The sequence below is a fragment of the Nyctereutes procyonoides genome, unplaced genomic scaffold (genome assembly GCF_905146905.1).
Source record: "Nyctereutes procyonoides isolate TBG_1078 unplaced genomic scaffold, NYPRO_anot_genome, whole genome shotgun sequence".
NCBI classification, from domain to species: Eukaryota; Metazoa; Chordata; class Mammalia; order Carnivora; family Canidae; genus Nyctereutes; species Nyctereutes procyonoides.
In genome coordinates, this window is record NW_026575125.1 from 7,790,840 (window position 1) to 7,816,867 (window position 26,028).

General features: G+C 42.3%; 1 protein-coding gene across 3 annotated transcripts in view; it reads right to left on the bottom strand.

The window, feature by feature from the left end:
* ARHGAP6 (Rho GTPase activating protein 6) overlaps positions 1 to 26,028 on the bottom strand; it is a 488,580-nt gene that overhangs the window by 77,726 nt on the left and 384,826 nt on the right. The window contains exon 1 of one of the 3 annotated variants that reach the window (XM_055338931.1): positions 9,435 to 9,531. The exons of the other annotated variants lie outside the window; for them this stretch is intronic. The gene's annotated coding sequence lies outside the window, so the exon portion shown is untranslated. Of the gene's footprint in view, positions 1 to 9,434; positions 9,532 to 26,028 lie in introns of those variants that run through there. 3 annotated transcript variants of the gene reach the window in all.

Sequence of the window (26,028 nt, forward strand, 5' to 3'; positions counted from 1 at the left end):
GCTAGCTGCCAGCATGCACCCTAGATGTAGGGGGGAACCACGTATGGACAGCCTACCACCTGCCAGCGACTGTGCCAAGTCACTGACAACCTTCTGAGGTGGTTACCATCTTTGACTCTATCTTACACAGTTTACCCTTGGACAACGCGGGTTTGAACCGCACAAGTTCGCTCACTTATACGTGGATATTTTTGGATCAGCACTGCACGGTACCATAAAGGTATTTGCTCTTCCTTATGATTTTCTTCATCGCATCTTCTTTTCTCTAGCTTGCCCTATTGTAAGAATATAGTCTATGGTACATATAACATACAAAATATGTGTTAATAGACTTTATGTTACCGGTAACATTTCCAGTCAAGTAGCCTATTAGTAGTTAAGTTTTGGGGGAGTAAAAAAATAAATGCAGATTTTTGACTGCATGGGGGTGTTGGTATTCCAACTCCCACAATGCTCAAGGGTAAACTGTATAGTATTTAATAATACAGGACATTATATAATAATACAATCTAGTATGCTTATAATATATAAACATATATTATAAACATATATATAACATTATTAGATATATATTTATAATACATGATTATAGTATACATGTATGATACATTATAGTAATAGTATAGTAATATCTAATCTATGTAAATATAACATAATGCAGATGAAACTGAGGCTTGCTGATCTTCCCCAAATCATAAAACTTAACAAGATTTGGAACCAACCAGAACTCAAGCTAAAAACATGTGCCCTTAAGCTCTATGCTAAATTGTAACCACTGAATTTCTATCTAGAGCACTCTGAGCTACTCTGATCACGATCGATAGAGAGACATGATCAATAAGAACTCTGTGTAATTACGGAGATGTCTGATGTTAAAATACTGCACACCGAAGAATCAAAGCCAAGACTCCCCCCCACAATCCTGAGCATATTCGTATGCACACATATATCCATAGAGTGACAAGCTCTGCCCTCCCCACAGACAGTAAGAATGTGATGCCCCGAGAAATAAGACCTCATGATCCTCTGAAGCCCAAAGTCCCCTTATGGAGGACTTCCTGTGACCCACAGGTACCAGCCATGGCACAAGAGCTTCAAAGACCTACTAGTGTCTCAACAATAAAAAAAAAAGGTTCCAGGAGGAAGGAGCGGTGCTGGCTCCCATGGGACATGCCCTCGAAGTTGTGTGGATGTGCGGAACACTGAAGGCATCCCATAAGATTTCGCCATCCTCATCACTCACCTTACAGAAGAGACACAAGAAAGACTGGCCCCAGCAGCTATTAAAGCACCTGCATTCCCCAGTGGCAGCCAATTCCTGCCTAGAATGTTCATCCCGAGAGTAAAAGGCACTATGTTAATTCTTTGATATTTTTTTCTTTTCTATGTGGGGTTTCATTGATTTATTCATCCATTTAATAGATATAGTGCCCTCTAGTAGGGCAGACAATGAACAGGGTAAGTAAAGGGTATAGTAAGTTAAATATGGTAACTGCTAGGGACAAAACAAAAAGCAGGGAAGGGACTGGCAGCATGAGGAGAGGACACGATTCGTGTTCCAGAGGGAGGGGCCAGCAAAGGCCTCACAGGGGAGGCCATGTCTGGGGAGGAGCTAAAGGAAGTGTGGGCTTTTTTGTTTGTCTTCACATGTATGGGTTTTCATCCAGTGGATAATGGTGAAAACTAACAGGAGCCCAGGAGGGGTTTGGGGGGCACGATGTGGGGATGGTCTGGGCAGGGGAGGGAGTGAGCACGTCTAGGCAAGGTGGGCAGACTGCCATCACATTTGGTGAACTGAAAAAAGTTCTTCCAGGCCCAGTATATTTTGCACTTTTTCTTCCTTTTTCCTGTTTTTGGTATCATCAGAGTAAGTTTTTTTTTAATTTTTACTTATTTATGATAGTCAGAGAGAGAGAGAGAGAGAGAGAGAGGCAGAGACACAGGCAGAGGGAGAAGCAGGCTCCATGCACCGGGAGCCCGACGTGGGATTCGATCCCGGGTCTCCAGGATCGCGCCCTGGGCCAAAGGCAGGCGCTAAACCGCTGCGCCACCCAGGGATCCCCCATCAGAGTAAGTTTAGATGGGAGTTGGGGACTCACAACCCGCCCACCTTGGGTGTACTTCTCATTTCACATGTTTTAGGCTGAGGCTACCACAAGGTACAGTGTCAGTGAATTGCATTTTTTCCTCCCAAATGAAAGTTGCAGATGAGTTGGTGACTTTTAAAAATGAAGTCTGGGTATCTAAGAAAGCCCACTGCTATTTGAAGTGTCAAAATGGAATTACATGCCTATTCATTAAAAGCATGTAGGAATGTGACCTCTAATCAGCTCAATTATCAATAGCAGGGTTTGACTATCTTTTTCTGTAAAAGACCAGATAGTAAATATTTCAGGCTTTACAGGCCATATGGTCTCTGTCAAAACTACTCAAACCTGCCTTTGTGGCAGAAAGAAGCCATAGACAATTCATAAATGAATGAGTGTGGCTGTGTTCCAATAAAACTTCATTTATAATAACAGGGAAAGGCTGGATTTGTCCAGTGGGCTGTACTTGGCCAACCTCTGAACCATAGCTTACGACTGAAATAAGCCCATCCCAAAAGACACACTTTATTTTTATTTGCTATGTCACTCTGGTTAATTCTTTTAACAATTTAATGAGCACCTATTACATGCTAAGAACGGTCCTAGCCAGGCTTGGGATTATCAAAGTGACAGCATGGTCCTTGTCCTTTTGGAGTTAAACTTTAATAAGGAAGAGCACATATGATCCATAAAATATAGATATTGTGATACTGGAAGTCAGTACAGATGCAATGGGGCCTAGGAGAAAAGTCTTGGACATCTGTCTGGGGGACCAAGGAAAGCTTTCTAGACAAGGCAGTGTTTCAACGAAGACTCAAAAGTTCAATAAGAGAGTGAGAGTTTGCCCAGTAGAACTGCAACATTGGAAAAAACGGCGGGTGCCAAGGCAAAGAACTTGAGAGAAAGAGCTCGTCTGGGGGAAATTACAAGGCTGGAAGGAAGGAAATAGAGGGAGGCGAAGCCATGCAGGAGTCAGGGCCAGATCCTGGAGGGCTTTTCCTGCAGGCATTGCAAAGTAGACTGGACTTTACTCATAGGTGATGGCTAGGCATTAAGGAACCTTGAGTGCGAGAGGAGCATGATCAGATCTACATACGGCAAAGACGACTGGAAACAAGTCTTGAAAGAAATGGAGGGAGGGAGCAAGTCGAAGATGAAGAGATCAGCAAAGATGCTGGCTAGGTGTGATGCTGATTCAAACTTGAACGAGCAGAGAGTTACACTCTCTAAGTCTCTAAGAGAGACACCTAGAACCACATATTGTTCTTCTTGTGATTTTTTTTCAACCATTTAAAAATATAAAAGCCATTCTTAGCTTGCAGGTGGTACAAAAACAGGCAGCAAGCTGGGTTTGGCCCACTGGCTATAGTTTGCCGACCCCTGATACAAAGAGATTAGGATATTTTAATACCCTGCACACATTTATTTAGCATCTACTGTCATGTACCAGAGACCCTGTCCCAGGACCCTGCATCATGAGCTATATACATCGGCTAGATTCAAGAGGGTAAGAAACTCGCCTGGTTTCTTCTCCTTGGTCCCTGTATCCAGGACAGTACCTGGCCCTTAACTGTCACTGAAAAAATATTTGTCAATCCATGAACTAAATGAATCAGGTACGTCACATGTTCAATAAGAAACCATGTAATGTTTCATCTATGTGGGAGATGTCTTGTGGATTTGAATAAGCTGCTGAGACACAGTCTTTTGGGCTCCATGCTGGGCATGGAACCTGCTTAAGATTCTCCTTCTCCCCATCCTCTCTCTTAGAAAAAAAGAAAAGAAAAGAAACTGTCTTTTGAAACAGAGCCTGTTGATGAAAAAACCTGCCAGTATATGAGGCCAGAAGATAAGCATAATAGTATCAGACCCAGGGAATAATGAATCCATGACACCCATGCTCACCCATCAGACCTCTTAGGAGCAGGAAGACATGACCACAAAGGTCGCTATTGCCCTGTGATCCTCATGACAAGCACCCAGAAGAGTGCCAAAGCCCACGAGCACAGCCTCGACTGTGCTTCTGGCTGTTCCTCAACTCTCAAATCATGTTCCAGGCCGGCATGTTTCTTTGGTGACTGCTCATCTCATAAAGGGATGACTCATTTTAAGGCTCTGGATCTAGTCTTCTGAGTGGTTGCCATAGGGTTTTTCTTTCAAGGTTGAAAGTGGATGATTTCAAATTTATTTCAATAAACATACATGTAAATGAAGTTGAAACTGACCCCATGTTTCTGGATAGACTAAAGGCCTTGACAGTTGTAAAAAATATCCTTTAAGTCTGGAGTACTATTGGACTGCATTAACAAAGGGTAACAACATGCTACAAAAAAGATACAGCACAGTGGTTCTTGAGGGTGATTTTTGCCCCTTCAGGGGACTGTTGGCAATGTCTGGAAACATTTTTGGCTGTCATAAGTCTGGGGAGGGCTTTGCTACTGGTATCTAGTGTGTAAAGGTCAGGGATCTGTTCAACATCCTACAACACACAAGACAGCCCCCACAATAAAGAAATATCTGGCCCAAAATGTTCATAGTCCAGAGACTGAGAAACCCTGGCATAGCATAGGTTACATCTGCTGTTAGGCCCAGATTACATAGAATTTCCTTAAAATGATGGTGTCAGGAGCTATTAACAATCATTGGTGAATTTGGTTTAACATCAGATGCATGCACTATGTATTCTTAAGTATACTATGCATTATGTATATTATACACGTATCATTCTGTGTATTATGTAAGTAAACAGAATTATGGAAGTTATTTAAAACCAGCATTAAGAAGCACAAACAACACGAACCAATTTAAAAGGAACAAACAAACCACAAAAAGGTCTCAATACAACAGAATCTTGATCAAGTGGAGAACAATTCACCAAAAGCATTAACTAAAGAGACTTTCTTCCCACCAGAAGTATATGTCTCCACATTTAGAAAAAAAAAGAAGCAAAAGACACACTGAAAAACCAACAATCTAATATCTGTGATTTATTCAGAAAGGTCATTCTTTTGGGCTAGATTGCATCTCTACAAACAGATTTGCTTTTCCCATGAAATAAATTTGATTGAAATAATTTTGGTTTGGGTCTATACCACATTGTTTTCTTATGTCCTTGGGACTAGTCTCTAATTGTGGCATCTCTTAGCCTCATCCAACTGTAAACTTCCCAAGGCCAAGAAAACCAGCAAGGAGTGCAATGCAGGGCTCTTCAAAATATGGCCTACAGACCTAGGGCAGTGGAATACCTGGGCAGATGATTCTCGTTAAACATACAGGTTTCTGGGCTCTAAGACAGATTCAGGGAATCAGGGCCACAAAGAATGGGGCTCGAGCGCCTTCATCATATACCAGCATCCCCAGAGTTTTCTGATTTTTGCACAATAAAGACTGAGGCCCTCTGGTACTGTGGTGAAGACTTGGGTTCAGATAGAGATGAGCTCTTTGGCAAGATTCAGAGCATCTCTGAGCCTCAGTGTCCTCATCCAGAGGATGGAGCAAAGAACAAGACAACTCTCAGGTTTGTAGTGATCGTTTGAAACAATGCAAGTGCAGTTCTTGGAGAGGGCTTATTAGCTCCCAGTAAGTCTTGAATACATGGTAATTAAAGTTATTCTATTAATCATCATTACTCTAAATTTGCATACCCTTTTTAAACCTGGCAGTTTTAGTGACACCAAAAACTCTTAAGAAATGTGCACTGAATTCATGAATAAATGCTTCCACTATGTGTAAGATGCCTCTTCTCGGTGGTCATAAGCCAGCCAGCTGGATTATGGCTCCACATGGGTGAGGAGCAGAAGAAAAGACCGAATCGGTAAGTTAAGGCCTGAAAAACGGCTTGCCGTTTAGATAAACCATACTGGGGCCTAAATTTCTTTTTAACTGTTTTCTACTGTGGCCAGCTGTCATTCGTACAGCCAAGGTTCCCAGATAATCACAATGTGTTGCTGCAGCATGGCATAAATTTAAATACCAGGCTCACAACCAACGTTTCTGAAAAGGGCTGCCTAGTTCTTTATAACTCCAAAATAAACACATCATCAATGACAAGGAACTCCCTTCTTCTTCATGAGCTTCTGGGCAAAGCCGAGCATATCTGTGTAGCTGTCACACCCCTATTTGGACTCTTACAAGAAGTTATTCCTTTAGGGACTCAATAGAATAACATTCACTAATTCTTCTTCTCTTGATTCATCAGCCACTCCTTCTCAAAAGATCTTTATGAAAATTTGACACTTCTGCTACATCAGACATAATTTTTATGCTTTGTTAATCCCTTCTAGTCTGTTTTCTTAGATAAGGAATTTTAGAAAAATCTGAACAGTTGGCAGGTATGGCAGTCCGTTTTAACCTTTGCTTTGGTACAGTAGCTATTTATTGCTATACAAGAAGTATCAAAAACTGTCACCGTAGCATTATGGAAATGTGCACTTCACTCATTCAACATGCACTGAATGAGCACCTTCCACAGGCCAGGCACTGTGCTGGGTCCTGTGGATTCTTCAGTGAACAAAACAAAGCTACCCTGCACTCAAGAAGCTTCCAGTTTAGCAAAGGAAATTGATAAGAAATGAACATAATAAATGAGTAAATTACATAACGTGACAAGGGGCTAGACCCTAGGAGAGAAAGAAGGTAGTGGGGGGGTATCAGGCATGCTGGGCGGTTGGTTTCCAGGGCAACCTTACCAAGAACATGATATTTGAGTCAACCCTTACATATGGAGGCAGATTCCAGGAGATGAGACTGTCAGGCAGGGATGAGTTGACACAAGGGCAGTTGGGGAGGTGGCAAAAGCAAGCGCTGGCAAGCGAGGCTGCCGGGGCTTAAATTCTGCTTCTGCCACTTTCCAGCCATGTGGCTTTTGGCAGGCTTTCCCTCCCTCCTATGCTTTGTTTCCTCATCTACGACATGGGGATAATGACAAGCCAGGACTTGGCAAGCAAATGCCTGTGAACCAAATCCCGCCTACCGATTGCTTTTGTAAATAAAGTTTTATTGGAACACAGCCACACCCATTCACTTAAGTATTGTCTACTGCTGCTTTCATTGGCCTGCAAAGCTGAAAATATTTACCATCTGGCCCTTTACAGAAAAAGTCTGCTGACCCCGGGGCCAGACTAAAGGTAAAGGCACATCTATGATTAGGATTTGTCTTTGGGATCAACATTTTCCCTCCTCTCCTAAGATTTTCTCTGAGCAACATCCCACAGAGCCTGCAAAGAAATAACACAACATAGTAAGAACTGGGGATATTGGAAAGTATGTAAAAGCCAGGGTGATATAAAAGCAGTTATCTGGGGCAGCCCCGGTGGCTCAGCGGTTTAGTGCTGCCTTCAGCTCACGGCGTGATCCTGGAGTCCCAGGATCGAGTCCTGTGTCGGGCTCCCTGCGTGGAGCCTGCTTCTTCCTCTGCCTGTGTCTCTGCCTCTCTCTCTCTCTCTCTCTCTCTCTCTCTCTTTCTAATAAATAAATAAATAATCTAAAAAATAAAAAAATAAAAGCGATTATCTGCTAATGGCCCGTTCATTTAAATTACTGATAAACCAAAGACGTAGAAATGAACGTCGTCAAGCCAGCACTGTGCTAACACCATGCAAAAAAAAAAACAAAAAGTCACTCAACATCTCGTTTCCCGTGGAAAGAACCTTTCTAATGGTGTGTATGGAGGGGATGCAGCGACATATTGGAAGTCCCCCGAGGCAAAACCAGCAGAACAAAAGGCCAATTTTACTTCTGTAAATCCTCAGTTGGATTATGGACCTGTCTACTCACCACCAATTTATTTATTTTATTTTTTAAAAAAGATTCTATTTATTCATGAGAGACACACAGAGGGAGAGAGAGGCAGAGACACAGGCAGAGGGAGAAGCAGGCTCCATGCAGGGAGCCCGACGTGGGACTCGATCCCGGGACTCCAGGATCAGGCCCTGGGCCGAAGGTGGCGCTAAACCGCTGAACCACCCGGGCTGCCCCCCACCACCAATTTAATTTGGAGTTTTAAGTTTCACTTGACTCTTGGATGGAGAGGAGGTAAAACAGCCTGCACTGACCCCAGAGTGTGGAAAGTGGAAACGTTTACAAGAATTAGATTTTTCAAGGACAGGGCCGGCAGCTGAGGGTCTTGCTTATCCTTCGGTAATGAACTGAGCTCACTGACATTAGAATGGCAGGCCTCTGACACGGACTGGCCTTGAAGATCCCACTACCACTCACAGACCGTGCGTTCTCTGCTAGTTACTGCCCTGAGCTCTTTATTTGTGGTAGCTCATTTATTTCTTACAGTGACTCTAAGGGCGATGTTTCCATTATTCTTCCCATACTTCAGATGAGGAAACATAGACACGGGTCCTAAGTTCACTTGTCAAGATCGCACACCTAGTGTTAAGTGCCAGAGCTGGGATCCGAAGCCGGGCTGTGGGCTCCAGGATCTGGACCCCAAACCACTATACGTATTTCGTCACTTCTCATGAGAAATCGATCCAGACCCCCACGTCTACAAAGGAGGAAAGCAAGGTGCAAAGACGTTAGGTGGCTCCTACAGGAGCAGAGTGGGATCTGGGACGTTAGGGTCCCCTTCTGCCTCTTTCCGCCACCGGGTCTTTTCATTACAAGACACAGCCTTGGGGCTCCTGGGCGGCTCAGTGGATGAGCGCCTGCCTTCGGCTCAGGTCGTGACCCTGGGGTCCTGGGATCGAGTCCCGCATCGGGTTCTCCGCAGGGAGCCTGCTCCTCCCTCTGCCTGTGTCTCTGCCTCTCTCTGTCTCTCCTGAATAAATAAATAAAATCTTTAAAAAAACCACACCACAGTGAGACACAGCCTTATAGTGGGGTAAGCCCGCCAGTGCTTAAAAAACCCAGAGCTTCAGGTTTCCTCTTTTGTAAAATAGAGCCCATTAGATTCTTTTAGTAGCTTCATCTACTGTGCAAGTTGTTCTCCAAAGCCCTTATTGATCATATCTACGGCAAATAAAATGTTGTACCGAGTTCAAGAGGTCCAGGGGAGAGGAGTAGCCACCTTACTCTCCCAGAACTCAAAGGAGCCCGCGGGGCAGCGGCTGTCGCCCAGGCAGTGCCGGTCCGTGTGTCACCGGTCCGTGCGTCACCACGGCATGCTCCCCTCTGCTCCGCTTCACTCGTTGCAAGCTGCTCTAACATTATCAACCGATCTAAAAATAACATTCTCATAAATCGCTACTGGCACAGACAGGACTTGGCTGTCGCACATCTCAGACACTGATCAATCCACTCTTCCCAAATCACAAGATAGATGTGTAAGGATCACAACATTTTAGCACAATCGCCTTCTCGAAAAGAAGCATAAGCATAGATATTCATATTGCTTACCCATGGATTCTATTCGGCCGTGTCTGTGCTGTCCTAATTTTACCGAACTAAGCTGGGAGTAGGAACTCGAGCCTGTTTTTTTTTTAAAGAAAAATTAGTCTTTTGGTGAAAAATGCATCCTGCAATGGCAGATTACATCGGGTGTCTGAGAAATGGCCCAGCTGGCAGAGCTGTGACTCCCAGGATACCTTTTGCTGCCAGAGACCTCTGCTACCGTGAATCTTGGGACAAAAAAAAAATGCAATCTTGTCATTGGACATTGAGAAGTTCCTGTCCCCTCAGAACGGAGGCAGGCTGTGTCACTGAGTGAGTGTGTGAGTCAGTGTGTGTGTGTGTGTGTGTGTGTGTGTGTGTGTGTAAGAGAGAGAGAGAATGGGGAGGGACAAAAAGAATGCAGAAAAATCGAAACTGGATTTCCTGATTTTTATTTTAATAAGACTATTCTGAAGAGATATTCTGGAGTTAGGAAAAGATTCCTCTTTAAAAAAAATCCCCTTTTCCACAGGGATCTACAAATGGTAATTGGATTGTAACTGTGCAAACTGTCCTTATTAGGAATCAACCAAAGAATGTTGGAAGCCTCGGGTAAAGCCCCTGAGAGCATGATAAAGCACATAGGGCGCTTTCTTTGTGTAGGGCAAATTCTCAATTCCTAAATTATATTTTAAAACCACAGGCTTCTTCGTTCTTCTAACACCAGGAAAAAACATTGAAAAAGGAAAAGATTTCATTCTCTTTTATACTGAAGCATAACACATGCTCTGAATTTTATGCTCTTTGTGGAACAATTGTCCTTGAGAAGTTGTTCATTTCCTGAACAGAGGGTGTGGAGGGCAGAGTGGATGTGACCACGTGGCCACGTTTAAGAGGGTGCAGGTGGGAGTCGGGGGTGGCGGGGAGAAATCCATAAAGAGCAGAAAGAAAAGGAAAGATTAAAAACATATCCCGATCACTAATTACCTTGATCTCCGTGCATACCACATGGCACTGAAGCAAAATACAATTTGAAAAGACACTTTTGTTTTCCAGTCGCTATGAAGTTATAGTTCTCTTGTGGTCTCCAGTGAATTCCAACCAAAGGATCACTGTGATTATAACTGACAAGCTGAGAAATGATTTCATGGAAGATCTTACTCAAAACTTAGAGACTTGGGTATGTTTTTTACTAGGATTCTGTGAGGTTAATCATCACTTGATATAAGCCACACACAGCTTCTGTTGCTGCTGGCATTTATTTAGCAAGAGAAAGGAATTTAAAAACAATAAAATATATCAGATGGTTTTCTTTACTAGAACAATTACACTTACAGAGAAATTCAGACTCAAAATTGACCTGTTACTGCATAGACCTCCACCTCCACTACGCCCAAAACTCAGATGTTGAAAATAGTCATCATCATGCCAGCAGATAGCGAGTATGGTTCATGTGCTCTGGATAGTCGCTAATGGAATTGAGACCCTTGTTTACATGTATTTCATGTAATAGTTCACATAAAATTGATAAATGTGCAATTCATTTGTCATTGTTAGGCAAGTGATCTTTTTAGTTTATGAATACGTGAAAACAACATGTAGTTCTCATTGTGAGCTTTCTAAGTGCTGGACATTTTTCTAAGTGTTTTATGGGCATGGATTCATTAACTGCTAAAAGAACTATAATGAGTGGGTTACATTACATCCCAAATTACAGATGAGGAAACAGAAGTTCAGAGAGGTTAAGCAACTTGCCCAAAGAGTCACAGCTTGTAAGTACTGCAGCTGTGATCCCAACCACTGTGAGGCTTACAAATTAATTGGAAGACAAAGCCACAGTCCACAGCCCACACCCCAGTCAGGGCCATGTCATAAGTGTCTAATGAGAAATAGCCACAGCAATTTAATAAGAATGATTACCTAAGACTGGAGTGGCCTGTTAAATCAATTTATTTAATGGAGACATACACTGTCAGGGCAACAAATGTTTCATAAGAAAATGACTATTTCTTTAAGTGAATAATCTCCAATGATCTCAAGAGACGACGTCTTGTGAAATTCCTAGTCTGTTTAAAGAGTGGAACCAAGTCTGGCCTGGAGAGGAAATGCAGAAATAATGGAGAAGTTGTGTATCTCTGGCATTCTTTGGAAAAATGCAGTCAAGCCAGAAAAACGAGGGGGTGAAGATGAAGAATCTTCTTTTAATCAAATATCAGCTCTTTAAGTAGAACCAATAAAAGGCCAGAGAGTCTCCCAAATGGCCTTGGAAATCAATATCGGGAAGCAATTGAAAGGTCCACTCCGCGGAAGAGCTTGCTAGCCAGAAAAATGCCTAGGACACAACAGTGGTCTTTTATCTATTGGACTCTTCATCAGACAAGGGTGCCACGCAACAGCTTATAGCTCCCGAATCTATGCCCATAAGTATTCACTCCACCTTCCTCTCTGGTTCTTCTGGGTTTTTTTCTGTTTATGTTGTTGGGGATGTTTTGCACACTTGAAGCAAAAAAATTATAGAACCACTCTATCCAACTCTTGGGGTGAGTACATTTCCACTTACAACACCCTTTTGCTTAAAACCCTTTGAGGTTTCCTCTTTAGCTCTAGGACAAAGCCCACATCCCTTAGCGTGGCATCCACTGTCACATGTGTTGATTTAAATGGAGCAAAATCAAGTAGTCACCGCAGAGTAGCAAGTGATAACAATAATGATGATAGCAGAAATTTATTGAGCGTGTATTAAGTACCAAGCATTGTACTTGGTACTTCATGTGTTCACTCCCTCCCACAACTTTATTATACAGAGGAGGGGATGAAGGCACATAAAGAGTGGAAAAGACTGGCTGGCCACTCAGACTCTTCTTGGGTACTCAGCTAAACCGCACTTCCCAGCCTCCTCCACAGGTAGCAGTGGTCATGTGACTAAGCTCTAGCCAAGGGGCTACGGGAGAGAGTGCTAAGCTTCACCTCTAGCCCTGGCCCGTGAAAACCTGGAGACAACAGTTCCCAGAGCTATGCGTGGCACTCTCAGGCAGAAACCACACTTCTTAATATTCATGTCCTAGGATCCCCCGCCCTTCAATCCTGGCTGGCCCTGTGATTTGCTTGAAGCAATAGAATGCTGCAGAAATGACGCTGAGGTGATTCTGCTCCTAAGACTTAGGAAGGTCTGGCAAATTCTGCTTTTGCATCCTTGGGACCCTCCCACCACCACGTCTTAGGTCTGGTTAGTGTACTGGAGAGGCCATGTGCAGAGAGAGAGAGAGAGAAAAGCTTAGCTATGCCAACATCTCAGCGAAATCCAGCCTCCAGGCCACCTCCCAGGTAAATAAGGCCACTGCCAAGGCCAGGAGAAATGTCCAGCTGAGCCCAGCTCAGACTGCGGAGAGCAAATCAAATGGTTGTTGTCTTAAGCGCTAAGCTTCAGGGTGGCGTGTGATGCAGCCACAGGTGACCAAATCAACATCTTCTTGTGTTGAAGAGAGCGGAGCCCAGGTCGTCGAATCCATGCTCAGAGCACGGCCGTCCCACCAGTTGTGGACACTATGACATCTTGAGTGAGCAATGCACTTGTACGGTGGGATTTGGGAAACGTATGTGAGGTAGCAGCTGACCTCACCTTCCTTAACTTCCTTTGTACACCCAGACAACAAACCAAAACAGTTTGACTCTGGAGTCCTGGGCCCCGGAACCTCTCCTGTATGTCTTCCCACTGAACCACATACTGGCTCGTCCCTTGACTTTCTACATTTTCACATGGCAAGAAAGAAGCTGGAAAGAAAGAAAAGAAAGAAGAAAGAAGAAAGAAAGAAAGAAAGAAAGAAAGAAAGAAAGAAAGAAGAAAAAAGAGAGAAAAGAAAATCTTTTTTTAAAAGATTTTATTTATTTATTCATGAGAGACCCAGAGAGAGAGAGAGAGAGAGAGAGAGAGGCAAAGACACAGGCAGAGGGAGAAGCAGGCCCCATGCAGGGAGCCCAATGTAGGACTCGATCCTGGGTCTCCAGGATCACGCCCCGGGCCAAAGGCAGGCGCTAAACCACTAAGCCACCCAGGGATTCCCAAGAAAATATTTTAAACAATGCAAATTGCGAAGAGTATTTTAGTCCTGCTACCTTAAAGTGCATGATGAAAATGCGGTACCTTTCAGTTCAATTATCTATGGTCCCTACCCTGGGATTGATCAGACCTTCCAGAGGTGGGGGTGACAAGTACTAGCACAGAAGGAGGACTCTGCATTCTCTCGCTGTCACGCTCCCTTAACTGGAGCTCTCTATCCTCTCCCCACTCCCAGCACTTGACCTTGGTCTAATCTCTGGCATCCTCCTGCTATTATGGTGACCCATTTGCAGGGATCCTTCAGATCTAAAAATCTACCATCAAAGCAAAGTATTAGGTCACTGGAAAGTTACTTAAGGCCACGGATCTGAAAGAGTCAAAACCTTAATAAAGAACATCTAATATTCAGTTAGTGCCTTTAAAAAAAAGATTTTATTTATTCATTCATGAGAGACACATAGAGAGAGGCAGAGACAGGCAGAGGGAGAAGCAGGGAGCCCGGTGCGGGACTCGATTAAGGCAGCTGCTCAATCACTGAGCCACCCAGGCGCCCCTCAGTTGGCGCTTACGGCCTCCATGGATACGCACTATCCATGCGTCTAGGAGGCATATACTAGAATGATCCCCGTCTTGAAGACAAGAAAACAGAGACAAAGAGAACTTAAATAACTCTCGCCACTAGGGAGTAAGGAGTGCAGGCCTCAGCGGTGGTCTGTTTGAAATGCAATGGGTTTAACCCTTAGGCGACATCACAGCATGCCAGTGACCTTTTTTTTTTTTTTTCCAATGAATCCCTTATGGACCCAGTGCCCAAAGCCCTTATGAAGAAAGGTGCAGAAATGTGCACAAACAGAGGCAGGGCAGCAGGAGGAATCAGAACAGGAAGCTGGTGAGGCAATTGCCTCCAGGAGCAAGAGGAGGGACTGGGGTTTGTTTCAAAGGAAAAGGAAGGAGCAGGCATTTTAGAAATGTCGCATCCTTTACCAGCAGGGATCTGCACTCTACCGTTTTTGGGTAGAGGTGTAAGGTGAGGAAAGGGGCTTTTTAGGAAAGATGAATGAGGCAGAGCAGTGCAGAACAGACCAGCAGGGGCTGGAGAGAGTGAGCAAACACGGAGGTCTACAGTGAGAGTGGTCAATGGAAGCCCCAGGCGTGATGTCAACCGACGAAGAGGCTTTTGGCAGCCACAACACAGGCACCCCTTAGGGATGCCTTCTTCAGGAGAGTCCCCTAATTTTTCCAATAAATGTGGATCCTCAGGGAGGCAGGTCCAGTGTTCTACTCGAGAAATCCCTTCACGGGGAAAGTGAGAAATTCGCATGTCATTTTATGAGTTGGGGAGGGTAGACCTAGAAAGATCATTCTCTTCTGGTTCTCATAGAGACACATGGACATGATGTCACTGGCTTTAACATGCTGCAGAGAGTGGCATTTCTTTTTCGGGCTGCTCCTTCTACCCACATTGCAAGGAAAGCTGAGTTCTAAGAATGAATGCTGCAGGTTTCACCCAAAAAAGGACACTCAGAGGAGAGGACATTCATTTTTGGTAAGATGTCATGTGGACGCTCTGCAGAGCAGGTCATTTATTCAGATTTGGGCAGATCCACTGCTCACTAAACAAGGAATGAATTTCGGAACAAGATTATCTACAAGATACGGGGATGCTGAAGTAATGTTAGCCCAAACTGGAGAACTCAATCCCCGATCAGATATTTCTAAATCAGCAGGAAATAAGGCAAGCCTTAAGGAGAGATGACTATCATATTGAGGAGAGGGAAAACTCTATACTGGAAACTCGTAGGCAAGACAGGATTGGCAACAACAATAGCAAATACCAAAGTGAATTCCTTTCTGGTTTCTCATTTCAATGCTACATTTGACAACATTTTGTTTCATCAATTGCACCTAACACTCTGCAAAGTCTCCACTCAATGAGGTTTTTCTCTACAAGACAGTAGTAGTGCGCAGCTCAAAACCAGCACCAATGGTCATACTTCAGACTGAACGGGATAAAGCAACTTAACACGTTTCAGCCGAAGGCTGGTAATTAACTCCTCTAAACCTTTAGTTGTTGACCAAAAGTGAGCAAGTAAGCTATTTTGTTTTTAAGTTTATTTATTTATTTATTTATTTATTTATTTATTTACAGAGAGAGGGAGCGAGCACAAGCAGGGGAAGGCAGAGGCAGAGGGAGAAGCTGGCTCCCTGCTCAGCGAGGCTCCCCGATGCGGGGCTCGATCCCAGGACCCGGGCACCAGGACCTGAGCCAAAGGCAGATGCTTAATCGACTGAGCCACCCAGGTGCCCCACAGTAAGCTACTTTAAATTTTAAAAAAATATGCATTTGCATTACTAGAGGGCAGAAAAACTCTAGCTTTAATAATATTCTTGGGGTATTTGCTTCAAAAGCAAAATTAGAGGCACGGGATCGAGTCCTGTGTCGGGGTCCCTGCATGGAGCCTGCTTCTCCCTCTGCCTGTGTCTCTGCCTCTGTCTGTGTGTGTCTCTCATGAATAAAAAAATAAAATCTTTTTTAAAAAAGCAAAATTTTTTTAAAAAAAAGCAAAATTAGTTCAGATGCACGTGGTGATTAATGTTAGAAGAAACTCTGTAAGGACCGGCAGTTCTCTACCTGGCTGCACACTAGAATTACTTGGTGCATACCTCAATTTCAAAAAGAAAAGAAAAGAGAAGAAAAAGGAAAGAATTAACTTGGTGCGGTTTTCAAAAATGCCCATGCCCACGCACCTCTCCAGAGCAGCAAGGACCTTTCTACGATGATGGAAATCTTTGTTACCTGTACCATCCGATACGGTGGCCACTACCTACCCGCGGCTGATGAGCTCTTGAGATGGAATCATTTCATTTTTAGTCTTCTCCAGCCTGCATTGACCTAAATGTCAACAGCCACGGTGGCTAGTGGCTACTGTAGTGGACAGCACAGGTACAGAGCACATCAGCCAGACTCTTCAGGGCTGCGGCCCGGGCTCTGGTAGGTTTCCACAGCTGTCCCGGGGATTCGAGGGAACAATCCCAGATGAGAAGCACTGCAAAGGCCTGGGGTTAAGAAAACCATCGGGCGGCAGAGTCCTTACTCTTTTGCCTTTTTCTCCAAACTCCACGAAGCATCTGCCAGGCATCTTCGGCTCTCTTCCTCCTGCTTCCACATACCCCTCCTCGCACCCCTCCAAACTCCCCCGTGATGGGCGCACTGTCTCTGTATGCGCTCATCCACTGACCCCGCCAGATGTCTCTGACACCAGGGGCAGATTCTTAGCCTTTTCCTTCTCTTTCACTGGCAGCAGAAAAAAAACCTAATAATACTACCGATTGGGAATTAAATCCCCAAACCCATGCACCCATAATTTAAAATTGTTTTTCCTTCGTTCAGGCTTGATCCAGATGCCACTTTCTACGCTTTCCGCCACGGATGCCACAGGGAATATTTCTGACGGTAGTGTGGTGTGGGGGCAGTGCGATAAGCAGGCCTCACGTGCTCGTTTGCAGCTGTTTCCTTCCACCAGGACACAGTGTTACCCCACAGGGGCTGCACGGAGGGCTCTATGTTCTGACTGCCAGCCTTTTAAGTCCAGCTCAGCCCATAACCAGCCATGTGGGTATCTAACGATTCGCAGCCTCAATTACCTGCTCTGGGAAGTGGGGATAAAAAACAAAACAAAACAAAAAAACAGACCGTGGGGAAGGTGGAGCAATGCGTGCCATTTGCATGATGAATGAGACATGTGCAACACATAAACACACTGTCCCAGAGCCAGATTTTGATTCTCCCATACACACACACACACACACACACACACACACACACAATTTGTGGTGAGTAAGACAAATATCAGGGCAACCTTTTCGGGAGGAAGTCATGGAATTCATCAAAGGATGCTCTAAGCACATGATTAATTCACGTGGCCATATGAAGACCATTTGGAAAGTGGTTAATGAGGAAAGAAATAATATGCTAATGTGACTTTTAAAAAATATATCCCATTTATTTATTTTAATGAGTCTTCATTTTTATTTTTAATTTTTAATTTTTTAAAAAAGATTTTATTTATTCATGAGAGACACAGAGAGAGAGAGAGATAGGCAGAGACACAGGCAGAGGGAGAAGCAGTCTCCATGCAGGAAGCCTGATGCAGGACTCGATCCCAGGATTCCAGGATCACACCCTGGGCCGAAGGCAGGTGCTAAACCGCTAAGCCACCCAGGAATCCTGAGTCTTCATTTTTATTGACTCATTATTAGTTAATATTAATGGAGCAAGGAAGTGTATGCTAATAAACATAGATAAACATCACTTTATTCACAAAAATGGTAAGACTTAGAATTTCAGAGTTCAGTGATAGCAACAGAAAGAGCATTCTGCGCAATTTTCAGGCACAGAACACTTGGTCAACCTTTTGGTAAATCTCAACGGCTGTAGCCTGACATGTCTCAATGTTGTTTTCACTCACAGGCACTATTGATTTATGTTCACATTTTCTTCACTGAGTTCTGCTGCCTTCTTCCTTATTAAATATCCATCTGTGGGTAGAACCACTTTTTAATGTAAGAAAATATAAAATTATAACCCATTAGCACCATGAGAGTTCGTAGTCAACACAACTATTAATGGTAAGGCTTGCTCATCAGTGACTCACAGCACAGATAAGCTAAGCTGGGAGCTACGCTCCATTCCCAGGGGATTTAGATATGTGAGGAATAACTAACATTTCTTGTGGATGTACATATGTACCCATCATTATTCCTGGCCCTAGTCTTGTGCTCCCTGCTTTAATCGTTAAATAACTTTATGAGGTAAGGTCTGTTAATATAAGCCATCTCCCAGATGAAGGAATCAAGGACTCAGGAGGTTAAGTAACTCACCCAAGGCACAGAATGCAAGTGACAGAGCTGGGATTCAAAGTCATGGGCCTCCACCCCAGGGTCTGGGGTCTTAACCTCACCCTAGCTATCTCCCTGTGAGTACCATCCCTTCCTCACAAGGAGCGGCAAGGTATGACTCAAGAAAGTGCATCAGAATGAAATCCTCTCTCATTTCATTTTCCTACAAAGTAAAATTCTGAAGTTTGTAAATTATCTATAATGACTAATATTACTTCTAACACATTGAGTGAGGCATGACTTGACCTTGAGGTGTGAACTGTTGATCTCCAGTAGGAACAGACGAAGTCCAGTCCCAGTCATATCCAGCCTCCCGCCTCTTTTTATAAACTAGAGCTCAGAGAGGCCTGTTCATTTCCATCCTGGGGCAGGGGCGGGGGAGGGCTGTGTCCTAATATAATGGCAGAGTTGAGTGGTTGCACTAGAGATATAGGACTCCCAATGCCTATAACATCTATGATCTGGCCCTTTACAGAAAAAAAGTTTGCTGACCTCATTCTCGACCCACTGAAAAATCACCAGACAAGTAGTACAGGAAATGATGGAGTTTCCTAGGGCGTTTCACTGTTTCAAACAGCAAGGGAACTGCCTCTTTTTACAACCATCATTACAACGTATACATATGTTATGTATGAGCCTATGGCTTGATAGAGATTGCTCAACAACTTATTTTTCCTACATGTTTCTTTTAAGGACCCAAATGACCTAGATGCTTAAGATGTGTAGGGAATCACTTGTGATGTCTCACTGAGAGAAGCAAGAAGAGGACTGGGAATGTTTAAATGTCAGTTATTTTCCCAGAAAACTCTAACTTCCTATGATACCTCCCTCCTATCTAATCATCACATTCACCTTTCCCCCTCCCGCATTTCAGCTATTTTCTTGACTCTGATTTAAACATCAACTCTCTGCCCTTGTGCCTTTGTACAAGTCCTCGCTGGACTGTACATTCTGGAAGGACAGACACAGCACTTAGAAGAAATAGCAATTGAGTTTTGTGCCTTTGCATATCTGTGGGTTGAAAGAAAGCTCTTGAGAAAGAACACTTCTGCGTCTATACGGAAAACTATTTGTGTCTATTAGCATGGAAACAAGACCAGAGGGTAATATTTATATTTGGGACATTTGTTCTAAAGCAGCCCAAATCACTTCCAGTAAAATGAAAAAAAAACCTTGCTTCCTGGCTTTTACTATCAAGTGTCAAAACATGTAAAAGGGCCCAGGAACAGAGAGAAACTGATTTGCAGAATGACACAAAATGCCAGGTATGACATAAAAACAAGCCATCTGAACTATCTGGCATGAATCTGAGTTTTTAGCTGCCATGTTTCAGACTCTTTTTTCCAGAAATGTTTTCTTCTAAAGATACTACTTTTTAAATTATAAATTAAAAAGTGTTTTACTGACCTGGCTAAATGTTTTTGCCTAAGGTAAATAATGCTTCCTTTGAGCAACAAAACATACAGGAACTGAAGTTTTTCACAAATAAATTAGAGTGATATATTACAGGGATTTGGAGAAGTATAATAAACGGGTGCATTTTTAATAGACTTTTTTAGAGCAGTTTCAATTTCATGGCAAACTTGAGGAGAAGTACAGGCATTGCCCCAATACCCTTGCCCCACACCTGCACAGCCTCCCCCACTATCAACATTCTCCCCCAGAGGGGACATTTATACAGCTGATGAACCTGCACTGACATGTCATCATCCCCCAGAGTCCCTAGTTGACATTAGGGTTCATACTTGGTGTTGAGTCTGGAGAAATGTATAAGGCCATGTTTTCACAATCATGGTATCATACACAGTATTTGCAATGCCCTAAAAATCCTCTCTACTCTACCTCCCTCTCTCTCTTATAACCCCTGGCAACCACTGATCTTTTTGCCTTTTCCAGAATGTCAGATAGTTGGAATCATACAGTCTGCAGCTTTTCAGGCTGGCCTCTTTCACTTAGTAATGTGCATGGAAGGTTCTTCCATATTTTCTCATGGCTTGATAGCTCATTTCTTTTTAGCACCAAATAATACTGAATTGTCTGGATGTGCAACAGTTTGTTGATCCATTCACCTACTGAAGGACACCTTGGTTGCTTCCAGGTTTGGGCAATGATGAAAAAACATCCACGTGCAGGTTTTTGTGTGGACATAAGTTTTCAGTTCCTTTGGGTAAGTACCAAGGAGTATAACTGCTGGATAGTATGGTAAGAGTATATTTAGTTTTGTAGTGACTGCCAAGCTGTCTTCCAAAGTGGCTGCACCATTCTGTATGCTCATCAGGAATGTATGAGACATCCTGTTGCTCCACAGCCTCACCAGCACTTGATGTTGTCAATACTTGTTGTTGTCACCAGCACTTGATGTTGGCCCAGGTTTGCGCCATTATAGTAGGCATAGAGTGGTATCTCATTGTTGTTTTAGCTTGCATTTCCATGATCACATATTACTTTTCATGTGCTCATTTGGCATCTGTATATCTTCTTTGGTAAGGTGCCTCTTAAAGTATTTGGCCTATATTTTATCTTGTTTGTTTTCTTATTGAGATTTTTAAGAGTTCTTTGTATTTTTTGGACAACAGCTCTTTATCAGATATGTATTTTGTGAATATTTTCTCCCTGTCTGTGACTTGTCTCCTTATTCTTTTGACATTGTTTTTCAATGAGCAGAAAATTTTAGTTTTAATAAAGTCCATATTATCAATTATTTCATGCATTGTGCCTTTGGTATTGTACCTAGAAAGTTATCACCACACCCAAGGTCATCTGGGTTTTCTCCTTGTTATCTTCCAGGAGTTTTATAGTTTTGCATTTTACATTTAGGTCTGTGATACATTTTAAGTTAATTTTTGTGAAGGGCACAAGGTTTATGCCTAGACTCTTTTTTCTTTTTTGATATGTGGATATCCAGTTGTTCCAGCACCACTTGTTGGAAATACTATCTTTGCTTCATTGTATTGCCTTTGTTCCTTTGTCAAAGATCAATGACTATATTTATGTGGTCTATTTCTGGGATTTCTGTTCTGTTCCATTGATCTACTTGTCTGTTCTCCTGCCAATAGCACATTGTCTTGATGCCTACCATTTTATACTCAGTCTTGAAGTCAGGTAGTGTCATTCTCCAACTTTATTTTTCTTCAATATTGTGTTGGCTACTCTGGGTCCTTTGCCTCCTCATATAAACTTTAGAATCAGTTTTCCAATATCCACAAAATAGCTTTCAGGGATTTTGACTGGAATTGCTTTGAATCTATAGATCAAATTGAGAAGAACTGACATCTTGACAATATTCAATCTTCCTATCCATGAACATGGGATATATCTCCATTAATTTAGCTCTTTGTTTTTATTCATCAGAGTTTTGTGGTTTTCCTCATACAGATGTTGTACCTATTTTGTTAAGTTTTTGCCTAAGTATTTTAGTTTCAGGGGAGCTGATGTAAATGGTATCCTGGTTTTAATATCAAATTCTACTTGTTCATTGCTGGTATATAGGAAAAGCAATTGGCTTTTGTATATTAACTTTGTATCCTACAACTTTGCTATAATTACTTATCAGTTCTAGGAGGCTCTTTGCTGATTGCCTCAGATTTTTTCATACCTAATCACAACATCTGTGAACTTGGTGGAGATCCAGGAGGTAAAACCTACACAATTGGCAGGGCCTCCTGATGACTGGGTCTCCCTAGAGTTTTTCATTCTCAGAGTTGTCCACACTGAGCTTCCAGGAATTCATCAATTACAGCTCAGGTTTCCCTACCTGGGCACTGGTTCCTTTGGAGATTGCTGCTCCAATAAGTTTGATTCTCTATATTCACGGGTCAGTCTCTCCAATTTTTAGAGGCAGCAAATTTCCCTATGACCTCTCTTCTCCTATGGATCTAAGAAGAGTTGTTGATTTTTCAGTTTGTTCAGACTTGTACTTGTTGGGTGAAATGGCAACTTCTAAGCTTCTCATGTGCCAGACCAAATACCCAAAGTTCTGATTAAATTTTTTAGATAATACTCACATATCATAAAAATTTAAAGTATATGAGCCAATGGATTTTAAAGTATATTCATAGAATACACTTTATGCAAACATTACCGTTATGTAATTCCAGAATATTTTCATCACTCCAAAAAGAAACCCTAAACCCATTAGCAGTCACTCTCCATTCTCTTCTCACCCCAGGCCCTGACCACTGATAATCTATTCTATGTCTCTAAGGACTTGTCTATTTTTTACTTCTAATATAAGTGGAATTATACCATATGTGGCCATTTTGTTTCCAGTTTCTTTCTCTTAGCATATTTTTAGGATTCATTCATGTTGTAGCATGTATTAGTACTTTGTTCCTTTTTATGGTCAAATAATATTCATTGTATAGATATATCAAATTTTGTTTTATAATTCACTAGTTGATGGACATTTGGGTTGTTTCCACATTTTAGCCATTATGAATAAAGCAGCTGTGTATATTTCATGTATAAATTTTTATGTGAATATGTGCTTTCCATTCTCTTGGGTATATGCCTAGGAGTGGAATTGCTGGGTCATATGAGAACTCAAAGAGTCCAACAAAAACAACAACAAAAACTTCAACATGGGTTGAAACACCAAGATCTAAAAATATTTTTTAGTATAAAACTTATTTCCCACCTCATTCCTTTCATGAAAGATAAAATATCAACAACTACAAGCAAACCCATGCAATATTTCTGCTTCATACAGATTGGCCATCAGAGCTTTTACCAAGCAATGAGAAGAAACACAATCCTTCAGTTTCTTTTCACAAGCTGATGATCACAAGTAGCTTGAAAAATTTAAACATTGTGGTAGCATTCACTTTTTTAATTAAGCATTTATTTAAAGCATTTTTTTTTTTTAGAAATTAGCCAGGTAGTGGCTATAGCAAAAAAAAAAAAAAAAAAGGCGAATAAAATCTTTAATCCCTTTATGTTCATATTTTAATTTCAAAGACTAATTGTTAATATCTAGTCTGGTAATTCCACATAAAACAAAGTACAGTTCAGAGCCCAGTTCATTTCAAGGAAGCATTCTTATCTATATCAGGAGAGAAGCTAAAAATACAATGTTGCACTGATTAGTTCAATAGCCTTGTTTTCATTGCTCTTATGATCTTTGATTTTATTGCTCCTGGTGGAGGGAGCCAGAGAACTTAATACCTCTTCTAAGATCGTCATTCTGTGCCATAAGAGTTGAGGATAGGAAGCAAATAAATGAAGAAGATAGTCATGTGAGCTTCTTTCTGACTCTACAGAACACTACATGGCACTCTCCAGGGTTGAGAAATAGAGGAGCTACTGGCACAGATAGAGCAGTTGGCAGAATAATGGATGCCCAAAGATGTTCACACTCTAATTTCTGGAACCTGGAAATACGTTGCCTCACATGGCAGAAGAGACTTTGCTGATATAATTAAGTTAATGTCTTTGAGATGGAGAGAGTCTCCTGGATTATCCAGTTAGGCCCAATGTAAACACATGTGTCCTTAAAACAGGAGACCCTTTTCTAGTAGAGTTCAGAGCGAGAGGGAGATGACTAGAGTAAAGCAGTCAAGGAGATACAACCTTTCTGGTTTTGAAGATGGAGATAGGGTGCCATGAGTCAAGGAATGTGGGTGGCTTCTAAAACCAAGAAAAGGCAAAGAAATGGGTTCTCCCCTAGTGCCTCCAGAAGCAATACAGCCCTGTTGTCCCCTTGATTTTACTCCAGGGAGCCCCGTGTCAGATTTCTAACCTAAAGCTGTAAGATAATAGGTTTGTAGTGTTCTAAGCTACTAAGTTTATGACATTTTGTCATACTCGTGATAGAAAATGAATACAGAATGAATCAGGGAACTTCTACGTCTATGAGGGACTCATAAATCATTTAAAGCAAGATTTCCTAAATTGTTCCATGATCAAGTTAGTTTGAGAAAGTAGTTCACATTAGTTGCGTCTTATATAGTCCTGTTAGACAATAACTGAAGAAAAATTGAGAAGTCCCGCAGAGGGAGCACTGTAACTCAGGGTATCTTCTAAATAAATTTGTTATAATCTCACCTCCCTTCCTTTTTTCTTTTTTCTTTCTTTTTTCCCCCCTTCCTTTTTTCTTCTCAGAAAGTCTTTTCCAACCCCTCAGAGCTCTCAGAACATAGTTGGGAGATGCTGAACTAATCCCACCTGCTCAATTGAGAATCTGAGACCAAAAGGGAAGAAGTGACTGGCAACACAAAGACACAACCCTGCCCTTATACTCCTCATCTGGAGCCCTGTCTAGGGCACCACTCTGTCCCACAGAGAAGAAGACACCATTTTCTGGCACCTGAGTGTATCCAAGTTAGACCTCTGGTGGGAGGAAAGGATCTCAGGTGAGAATCAGCCCAATGAAGCTCATAACAGATAAAATTCTCTACTCAATAATAACAGAAACAATATGGCTGCTTCAGCACTGAACATATTCTATTATTTAAAATAAAAGCATTCAACAAACTATTGAAAATTTACCAATTTCAGATTAACAAGAGGAATGCAATAAAATATTTCCCACAGTGATTTAGCATGTTCCTAAAAATGTCTAATTCTGCTGCCAGAGTCCACTTCCCATAAATTCTGGTTTCCATAAATGCTGATTTGAGAAGGAACAGAGGTACAACCGAATGCTGTTGTTTTCAATTGTAGCACTTAAATAATGCTTTCCCCACATTTCCCACTGCCTGTTCCAAGGGCTGTGAACCCACTGTCCTTTGATGTTTTTCAAATACACATTATCCACATCCTTTTCCAGAAAGTGAATATTTTTTCCCACCACCTCAGCTTTTAGATAATAATAATAATAAAGAGTTTGACTAATAAATCTCAGAACTCTGAATACTTTTTTTTACGCCAAATACTCTACTGCATGCATCACATGAGGAATCTCATTTAATCTTTATAAGAAATGATTAAGGAAAGTATCACTATCAACATTTGTATTGTTCGTATGAGCCACCTGAGGTACTGAGAATTTAGGTACTTTGTCCAGGGTCATGCAACAAAGAGTGGTGGGGCCTGAATCTGAATAGGATCTGATTCAGAACCAGTCCTCTGTAAGCAGCAGCCCAGTGGTCCTCAGCTGGGGGTGATTCTCCCTTGCAGGGGACATTGGCAATGCCTGGAGTTATTATTGTCTGTCATCACAAATGAGGGGTGGAGCAAGACTGGCATCTAGTGGGAGGAGGATGAGGATGCTGCTAACCATCCTATAGTGCACACAACAGACCCCCAAGCAGAGGATGATCCCGCACTAAATGTCACGAGCTCCAAGGTTAGGAAACACTACCTTAGCCTAATACCTTCCAAAGGCCAGGCATTTAGAATGGGCCATTTGTTGGTAAGATATGTGATTCTCATTTCCAGGTTAGAAACCTCAATCTCCACCTGGGAAAGGAGGTTATCTCACTGTGTTGTGGAGGGCACGTAGAGCCATGGCATCCCTTGGGTGCATCTTCTCATAGCATCAATTTACTCAATCGCTTCAGCTGGCAGTTTCACACTATGCCCTGACATCCTGGTACATTAGGTCATTTTCTTTTCTGTCTTTCATTGGACACATGAGAGAGGCCCTAGCCCACTAGGGAGTGTCTGAAAGGGGCCAGAAAAGAGATTCTGGTTTTCATTAGCTTTGCCTTGTAGTCCAGAAGACAC